This window comes from Bison bison, unplaced genomic scaffold (assembly GCF_000754665.1).
Source record: "Bison bison bison isolate TAMUID 2011002044 unplaced genomic scaffold, Bison_UMD1.0 scf7180017864464, whole genome shotgun sequence".
NCBI lineage: Eukaryota > Metazoa > Chordata > Mammalia > Artiodactyla > Bovidae > Bison > Bison bison.
The window spans coordinates 8,042,544-8,053,367 of record NW_011495025.1 but is presented as its reverse complement, the minus strand read 5'-3'; positions in this window follow the sequence as shown (position 1 = coordinate 8,053,367).

Below are 10,824 nucleotides of genomic sequence, written 5' to 3'. Positions count from 1 at the left end.
CATGTTTTGTAAGAAAAAACTAACAGTTATATCTAAGAGTTGGAGTAGCATACTGTCCTGCCATGGCCACATATTTTATTCTAGAGACCAACTTTGCCTCTCAACACACAGTGTTAACTGCTCATCCTCCTAACACCAGGCATAGGGCATAATCTAAATTCTATCAGAGAAAACAGATAATGAAATTCTAACTAAGTCAATCTCAAGAATAAATACGTGAAATTTTTCAAAAAGTTTTTGTGATCTGCTGCTGCTAAGTCGCTTCAGTAGTGTCTGACTCTGTGCGACCCCATAGATGGCAGCCCACCAGGCTCCTCTGTCCCTGGGACTCTCCAGGCAAGAATACTGGAGTGGGTTGCCATTTCCTTCTCCAACACATGCACGCATGCTAAGTCGCTTCAGTCGTTTCCAACTCTGTGCGACCCCATGGACAGCAGCCCACTAGGCTCCTCTGTCCACAGGATTCTCTAGGCAAGAATACCGGAGTGAGTTGCCATTTCCTTCTCCATTTTGTGAGCTAGTTTATTGAATTTGGAGTTAAACATTAAAATATAACTGATCGTATTGCCGTGATCAATGTAAAACGAGGAGTCATGCTCAGGTGATCTCTGCTCGTGTGCTTGCCATCAGCTGTTAAGCCAATTAAGCATGCTGATTTAGATTGGCTTCCTGGGACTGGTGTGATGACTGCATCTTCTCTCCATCTGCTCCCTCATCTTCCAGCAGTCTAGACAAGGTGGTCCACATGCCCAGTCCCAAAGACCTAAGACTTAAAACTGAAAGACCTGTTGTAGTCTAGGTTTGGAACTCACAGGTCACATCTGTCACTCCTCCTGATCAAAGGTGAGACCAATACAAGGCACAGGGAACTTGAACCCACTGCTGAGCAGGAAGTACCGTACCATACGATGGCTACTTTTGCAATTTATGATGATAGATAAAGCTTCTGTATCGTCCTAGGGCTTTCTCCCTCAAGGGTGGGAGGAGGCAGGGAAGTCTTCAATTGAAATGGATAAGATCTCATGATGACTCTCGTAAGATTTAGCTACATTTCCCTTCTTGACACTTTCTTCATTAAAAAATTACATTTGACTGCTGCACTTATATAAAACTAAATATTAAGATTATAGTCTTCAGTAAAACTGTGGTAAATATTATTATGGATCCCAGGCACTGTGCATAATGTGGATTTTGGATAAGTTAACCCTATTGCAAGAGACAGAAAGAAGAGACTTTCAAATCATCCTCATGCATTTTTTTTTAACTAATCTATTTTCAGTCTTTATGGATTTGTCTATTCTGACATTTTATATAATGGAGTCCTACAGTATGTGGTCTTTTGTGTCTGGCTTATTTCATTTAGTATAGCGTTCTCAAGAATCATCCATGTTATTGCATGCATCAGTACCTTATTCCTTTTTATGGTCAAATAATATCTGTTGTACATTGTGTTTATCTATTTATCAGTTTATGTGCATATAGATTATTTCCACTTTTTATCTAATATAAATTATGCTTCTATGAACATTCATGTAGAAATATTTTTCTGGACATGTTTTCATTTTCTTGGAATGGAATTACTGGAACATATGGTAACTATGTCTCAGTGTTTGAGGAACTGCCAGAATATTGTCCAAGGTAGCTGTACCATTTTACAAACTGCTGTCCAAAGTAGCTGTAGCATTTTACATTCCCAAGTAAAGTTTATGTGGGTTCTGATTTTTCCACATCCTTATCAATTCTTGTAATTATACGACTTTCTGATTACAGCCATTCTAGTGGGTAATAGAGATATCTCACTGTGGTTTTGACTTGTATTTCCCTGATGACTAAAAATGCTTAACTTCTTTTCATGTGTTTATTATCATTTGGATATCTTCCTTGGAGAAACATCTCTTTAAGTCTTTTGCCAATTCTTTTCTTAGATTATTTTTATTTGTATAGTTGGTTGTAAAATATTATGTGTGAGAGTGTGTGTGTGTGTGTGTGTGTGCTTTTGCACGCGCACACGCATGTACTCAATCATTTCCAACTCTGCAACCTCATGGACTGTAGCCCACTGGGGTCCTCTGTCCATGGGATTTTCTAGGCAAGGGTACTGGAGAGGGTTGCCATTTCCTCCTCCAATGGGATCTTCCCAACCTGGAGATCGAACCTGCATCTCTTGGGTCTCCAGCATAGGCAGGCAGATACTGCTCCACCTGGGAAGTCATATATATATATATATATATATATATAATATAATATATATATATACACACACACACACACACACACACACACACATAAATACACACATTTTATGCATGGGTCCCTTATCAGATACATGATTTGAAATGTTTTCACCCACATGTGTGTTGTTTTTTTCATTTTCTCAGTTTTGTCATTTGAAGCATGTTTACATTTTAATTAAGTCAAATTTATTTATTTTTACTTTTGGTATAATACTTAAGAATCGTCACTTAATTCACGATCACAAAGGTAGACTCCCATGTTTTCTTCTAAGAGTTTTATGGTTTTAACTTTTACACTTAGGTTTTTTATTCATATTGAGTTAATTTGTATCAGAAAGTAATCTTTTTTTCACTGGTTGTCTTGATACCAATGTCAAAAATCAATTGACCATGAATGTAATGGTTTATTGGAGAAGGCAATGGCAACCCACTCCAGACTCATGCCTGGAAAATCCCATGGATGGAGGGGCCTTGTGGGCTGCAGTCCATGGGGTCGCAAAGAGTTGGACACGACTGAGCGACTTCACTTTCCCTTTTCACTTTCATGCATTGGAGAGGGAAATGGCAACCCACTCCAGTGTTCTTCCCTGGAGAATCCCAGGGACAGGGGAGCCTGTTGGGTTGCCGTCTATGGGGTCGCACAGAGTCGGACACGACTGAAGCGATGCAGCAGCAGCAGTAATGGTTTATTTCTGGACTCTGAATTCTATTTCATTGATCTAATATGTCTATCCTCTATCCAGTACTACATTGTATTGATTGCTGGAGCTTTGCAATAGATTTTTAAATAGGAAAGTATTAGTCCTCCAACTTTGTTTCCTTTTACACCGTTGTTTTGGCTATTGTGAGTCCCTCAAATTTCCATGTGTTTAAGGATAACTGAGTAAGTTATGCAACATAAATAAATAAATAAAGGCAGCTTGGTTTTTAATAGGCAATAACTTGAATCCGTAGATTATTTTTGGAGTATTACCATCTTAACAGTATTAAATCTTCCAGTCTATATCTTTTCATTTATTTAAGTCATTTGAAACTTCTTTCATTGATCAATGCAAAGAAATAGAGTAAAACTATAGAATAGGAAAGACTAGAAATCTCTTCAAGAAAATTGGAGATACCAAGGGAACTCATGCAAAGATGGGCACAATAAAGGACAGAGATGGTATGGACCTAACAGAAGCAGAAGATATCAAGAAGAGGTAGCAAGAATACACAGAAGAGCTATACAAAAAAGATCTTCATGACCAAGATAACCATGATGGTGTGGTCACTCACCTAGAGCCAGACATCCTAGAATGCAAAGTAAAGTGGGCCTTAGGAAGCATCACTATGAACAAAGCTAGTGGAGGTGATGGAATTCCAGTTGAGCTATTTCAAATCCTGAACGATGATGCTATGAAAGTGCTGCTCTTTTGTCAGTAAATCTGGAAAACTCAGCAGTTGTCACAGGACTGGAAAAGGTCCGTTTTCGTTCTAATCCAAAAGAAAGGCAATTCTAGAGAATGCTCAAACTACCCCACAGTTGCACTCATCTCACATGCTACTAAAGTAATGCTCAAAATTCTCCAAGCCAGGCTTCAACAGTATGTGAACCATGAACTTCCAGATGTCCAAGCTGGATTTAGAAAAGGCAGAGGAACCAGAGATCAAATTGCCAACATCTGCTGGATCATCAAAAAAGCAAGAGAGTTCCAGAAAAACATCTATTTCTGCTTTACTGACTATGCCAAAGCCTCTCACTGTGTGGATCACAATAAACTGTTGAAAATTCTGAAAGAGATGGGAATACCAGACCACCTGACCTGCCTCTTGAGAAACCTGTATGCAGGTCAGGAAGCAACAGTTAGAACTGGACATGGAACAACAGACTGGTTCCAAATAGGAAAAGGAGTACGTCAAGGCTGTATATTGTCACCGTGCTTATTTAACTTATATGCAGAGTACATCATGAGAAATGTTGGGCTGGATGAAGCACAAGCTGGAATCCAGATTGCCAGGAAAAATACCAATAACCTCAGATATGCAGATGACACCACTCTCATGGCAGAAAGCGAGGAAGAACTAAAGAGCCTTTTGATGAAAGTGAAAGAGGAGAGCGAAAACATTGGTTTAAAACTCAACATTCAGAAAACTAAGATCATGGCATCTGGTCCCATCACTTCATGGCAAATAGATGGGGAAACAATGGAAACAGTGACAGATTTTATTTTGGGGGGCTCCAACATCACTTCAAATTGTGACTGCAGCCATGAAATTAAAAAATGCTTGCTCCTTGGAAGAAAAGCTATGACCAACCCAGACAACATATTAAAAAGCAGAGACATTACTTTGGCAACAAATGTCCATCTAGTCAAAGCTATGGTTTTTCCAGTTCAGTTCAGTTCAGTTCAGTCGTTCAGTCATGTTCGACTCTTTGTGACCCCAAGAACTGCAGCATGCAAGGCCTCCCTGTCAATCACCAACTCCCAGAGTCCACCCAAACCCATGTCCATTGAGTTGGTGATGCCATCCAACCATCTCATCCTCTGTCGTCCCCTTCTCCTCCTGACCTCAATATTTCCCAGCATCAGGGTCTTTTCCAATGAGTCAGCTCTTTGCATCAGGTGGCCAAAGTATTGGAGCTTCAGCTTCAACATCAGTCCCTCCAATGAACACCCAGGACTGATCTTCTTTAGAATGGACTGGTTGGATCTCCTTGCAGTCCAAGGGACTCTCAAGAGTCTTCTCTAATACCACACATTTCAAAAGCATCAATTCTTTGGCGCTCAGCCTTCTTCACAGTCCAACTCTCACATCCACACATGACCACTGGAAAAACCATAGCCTTGACTAGACGGACCTTTGTTGGCAAAATAATGTCTCTGCTCTTTTTCCAGTAGTCATGTATTGATGTGAAAGTTGGCTATAAAGAAAGCTGAGTTCTAAAGAATTGATGCTTTTGAACTGTAGTGTTGGAGAAGAAGACTCTTGAGAGTCCCTTGGACTGCAAGGAGATCCAACCAGTCCATCCTAAAGGAAATCAACCCTGAATATTCTATGGAAGGACTGATGCTGAAGCTGAAAGTCCAATATTTTGACCACCTGATGTGAAGAGCTGACTCATTTGAAAAGACCCTGATGCTGGGAAGTACTGAAGGCAGGAGGAGAAGGGGACAACAGAGGATGAGATGGCTGGATGGCATCACTGACTCAAAGGACATGAGTTTGAGTAAGCTCCGGGAGTTGATGATGAACAGGGAAGCCTGGCGTGCTTCAATCCATGGGGTCACAGAGAGTTGGACACAACTGAGTGACTGAACTGAACTGATTGAAACTTCTTTCAATGATGTTCTATGCTTTTCAATGTACAAGAGTTGTACTTGTCTTGATAAATTTATTCTAATTGATTTATTTTTGATGCTCTTGCCACTAGAACTCCTTTCTTATTTTCCTCATGAGGTTTACATATTTTCTGACCCCTGATTGTTATCTAGAGCTAATTATAACATCAAGACAATTTAACAGGTATTTAAAATATATACTAGTAATTTGTATTCACAATAAAATTTTCCGATTATTGTCGAGAATACATGGATCAATGGAGCATTGTCCTTGGTCTCTACAGTCTATGAAATAATTGAAAATATATGTATTGGTCTCTGTCCCCATTCCTTGAAGAGAGCTCCTAAGACCTTGTAATTCCCTAAGTGATAAGAATACCTGGAACATATTTTGTTTTAATATTTGGCCTTTGTCTCTAGTTCTTGATACAAGTCTCCTATAACCCCTGGAGTTTCCTGGGCAATAGGAATGTGTTTTGTTCTAATGAGATTACTCTTGCTGGACTCCTGCATAGCTCTGATGACAGCTAGTCAACAGAAGCCCAAGACCTGACTACAGCATTAGAACTTTCCACCCCATTCCCCAGGGAGAGAGAGGAAAAGGAGACTGAGTTAATGATTGATCATATATACTTGATAAATTCCCATAAAACTCCAAAAATATGGGGTTTGAACAGCTTCTGGGTTGATGAACATGACCACATCCTAGGAAAGTGGTACATGGACACAGAGCTCCTGCACTATGGTCTCCTTTGAAACTTGCCTTGTATATCTCTTAATCTGATTGCTTATCTGTACCCTTCATTATATTCTTTATAGTAATCTATCAAAGTTAGAGCTCTGTGAGCCATTTTAGTGAATTACTGAATCCAAGAAGGGTTTCATAGAAATCCCAATGTCCAGCCAGTCAGAAGTACAGATGGCAGACAACCTTGTAGTTGTTGTTTAGTCACTCAGTCATGTCCAACACTGTGTGACCCCATTAACTGCAGCACGCCAGGCATCCAAATCCTTCTCCGTCTCCCAGAGCTTCCTCAAACTCACTTCTACCAAGTCAGTGATGGTATCTAACCATCTCATCCTCTGTCATCCCCTTCTCCTCCTGCTTTCAATCTTCCTCAGAATCAGGGTATTTTTTAATAAGTCAGCTCTTCGCATCAGGTGGCCCAGGTATTGGAGCTTCAGTTTCAGCATCAATCTTTTCAATGAATATTCAGGGATGATTTCTTTAGTATTGACTGATTTGATCTCCTTTCTGTCCAAGGGAATCTCAAGAGTCTTATCCAACACAGTTCAAAAGCATCAATTTTTCGGCACACAGCTTTCTTTCTAGTCCAACTCTCACATCCATACATGACCACTGGAAAAAACATAGCTTTGACTTTATGGGCCTTTGTCAGCAAAGTAATGTCTCTGCTTTCTAATATGCTATCTAGGTTGGTCATAGCTTTTCTTCCAAGGAGCAAGCATCTTTTAATTTCATGACTGCAGTGATTTCACAGTCTGCAGTGATTTTGGAGCCCAATAAAATAAAGTCTGTCACTGCTTCCCCATCTATTTGCCATGAAGTGATGGGAACAGATGCCGTGATCTTAGTTTACTGAATGTTGAGTTTTAGGCCAGCTTTTTCACTCTCTTCTTTCACTTCCATCAAGTGGCTCTTTGGTTCCTCTTCACTTCTGCCATAAGGGTGGTGTCATCTGTATATCTGAGGTTACTGATATTTCTCCCAGCAATCTTGATTACAGCTTGCGCTTCATCCAGCCTGGCATTTCTCATGATGTACTCTACATATAAGTTAAATAAGCAGAATGACAATATACAGCCTTAATGTTCTCCTTTCCCAGCTTGGAACCAGTCTGTTGTTCCATGTCCGGTTCTAACTGATGCTTCTTGTCCTGCATACATGTTTCACAGTAGGCAGGTAAGATGGTCTGATATTCCTATATCTTTAAGAATTTTCTACAGACAACCCAGCACTTCCAATTAGTATGTGAATTGAAGGCAGTGTTGTGGAACTGAGCACTTAATTTGCTGGGATCTTAAAGAGATGGGAATGAATACCAGACCACCTGACCTGCCTTTTGAGATACCTATATGCAGATCAGGAAGCAACAGTTAGAACTGGACATGGAACAACAGACTGGTTCCAAAGAGGAAAAGGAGTACGTCAAGGCTGTATACTGTCACCCTGCTTGTTAACTTCTATGCAGAGTACATCATGAGAAATGCTGGGCTGGAGGAAGCACAAGCTGAAATCAAGATTGCCAGGAGAAATATCAGTAACCTCAGATATGCAGATGACACCACCCTCATGGCAGAAAGAGAAGAAGAAGTAAAGAGCCTCTTGATGAAAGTGAAAGAGGAGAGTGAAAAAGTTGGCTTAAAGTTCAACTTTCAGACAACTAAGATCATGGCATGCAGTCCCATCATTTCATGGCAAATAGATGGGGAAACAGTGGAAACAGTGTCAGACTTTATTTTGGGGGGCTCCAAAATCACTGCAGATGGTGATTGCAGCCATGAAATTAAAAGACTTTTACTCATTGGAAGGAAAGTTATGACCAACCTACATAGCATATTGAAAAGCAGAGACATTACTTTGCCAACAAAGGTCCATCTAGTCAAGGCTATGGTTTTTCCAGTGGTCATGTATGGATGTGAGAATTGGACTATAAAGAAAGCTGAGTGCAGATGAATTGATGCTTTTGAACTATGGTTTTGGAGAAGATTCTTGAGAGTCCCTTGGACTGCAAGGAGATCCAATCAGTCCATCCTGAAGGAGATCAGTCCTGAGTGTTCATTGGAAGGACTGATGTTGAAGCTGAAACTCCAACACTTTGGCCACCTGATGCAAAGAGTTGACTCATTGGAAAAGACCCTGATGCTGGGAAAGATTGATGGCAGGAGGAGAACGGGGTGACAGAGGATGAGATGGTTGGATGGCATAACCGACTCAATGGACATTGGTTTGAGTAGACTCTGGCAGTTGGTAATGGACAGGGAGGACTGGTGTGCTGCGGTTCATGGGATTGCAAAGAGTCAGACATGACGGAATGACTGAACTGAACCGATGATAATTCCAAGTAGATAGTGTTAGACTTGCAGTGAATTATGGGTCACACAGCTAGTGTCACAGAGAATTAGTTGATGTGTGGTTAAAAAAAAAAAACAAAAAACATATCTTGTGACAGAAGTATTTTGTCTGTGTAAGTAAAGGAGAAACACAGGAGTTTTTCTCAAAATCCACTAGTGTTAACTTTAAAAATATGCACAACCTAAAAGTTTAGAGTTATGTTTAATTTGGTGGGAACTTTTGGGACTTCAAGCTCAGGAGGCAGCATCTCAAGTAACTCTGAGAGAACTCCTCTGAGGAGGTAAGGCAGGGAAGCCAGGTAATATAGAAGTTTTGCAACAAAGAACAGATAGTTGGAACATCTAAACATTATTGTAAATAAAAGAAAACAAGATATCCCAAATTAAGGAATTCAGTGCTTTTCTATCTATGGGAAGATGCAAAAGTCTGTGCTCACTGAAATTAATCCTTTGATATGCATCTCAGAAATCTCAGGCGAGTATCCTGTATTTTCACATCCTGAGGTTCCTCAGGGCTCACCACAGAGAGGGGCTGCAGTCGAATGGCTACTTAAAGGCATTTATTTGTTTCCTTCCTGAGTGTCCTCAGTGCTCACCAGCTAACATTGGACGGCTACAATCACTGATGACTATGACATATTTTGTTCACTGATATGGCAGAAATATTCCATTTCTCACTAGGAACTTGTAAAATAATGTTTTCCATTGTAAAACATCCACATTAAATATCAGAGCACTTGCTTATAATAAATGTTTGTGAATAGAAAATAGATGAATGATATCATCATGGCAATGGTGATAATGATGTTGCTTTAATGAAAAAAAGAATGGATTGCCTTTTAGTCTGTCCATTAGTCCTACTTCCTGTGTCTTCTCACTGTACATTCTGGGAATTCCAAACAACTTAAATCTCCTAAATTGTACCATTTCACTCTCTCTTATGGGATATGGCACATATAAGAATTGTGCCTGGAACACTTTTATGTTCTCCGCCCAAACTCCCTGTCATTGCTTAACTCATCCTTACCTCTCTACTCTCAGTTTAATTAACACTTCCTTTAAGAAATCTTTCCTGTTGTTTTAAATTTGGGTTAAAAGTCCTTTGTTGTTCTCTCATGCTGAATCCCAATGATCCTTATATTGACACCATCGCACATCTCTTTGGTTGTCATAACCAATTGGTTGTAAGGTCATGGAACTCTATAGCTTCATTGTCCAGAAAAAAGGCTGGTCTATATTCCATGTTCAAAAAATAGTAATCTCTCCAAATGATCAAACACAAGTGAATAAAATTATCCAGAAGCAATCCATATGCTAAAGGCACTGAATTTAATCAAGATTTTCCCCTCTTCTTCAATTTTCACATTTTCTTTGTTTTTCCATTGTATTTCTACTTTTTTCTAATGCTCCCTTCTACCTACTATTTTAATTTCTATTGCCATGTGTTTATTGTCAAATATAGTTATTGTTTAAAGCATTTTGAAAGATTCCCTCTGACCTTGAAATGGTCATAAAACCATTTAATTAATACATAAAACCATTATGAAACTACTCTTAAAGGAGATAAAAATCATATTACCAGAATCCACTCTCCCTCCCCACAATACCAATTATATCATATATTTTGAAAAACATAATTTTGACTCACTGGATATAGTAGTACTTTTGTATTTAATGAACTATATATAAAATAAATCTGTTTTTGAACCAAATATTTTATTCTGTTCTCTTCCCCTCATCAAAGTGTTCTAGGAGTTGCGTATTTGACCCAAGGGTTACTAACCATGAGACTTTAGGCATGTCATTTTACCTCTCTGACTTTAACAATGACATATGAACACTAACATCCATGTCTCTTGTTATATGGAAGGACTGAAATTTAAAAAGACATATAAGCCGTCTGTCCCTATTCCTGGCATGTTGAACATATACAATCAATTAGTTTCTTTCTTCATGCTCCCTATTTCCTATATAGACAGTTACATTCCCCTATTAAATGCCTAAATGAGATATAAATTCTATTTTTGAGTAAGGATATAGTTGATGGCTGCTTTGGACCATTTATCAATGAAAAAATGAAGCACACTATAAAAAAAAACAAAACTGAATTGATTTCTTATGTTACTTTTTTTTTTTTTTTACTATTTCTATAAGGGTTATTTAAATCCAAACTA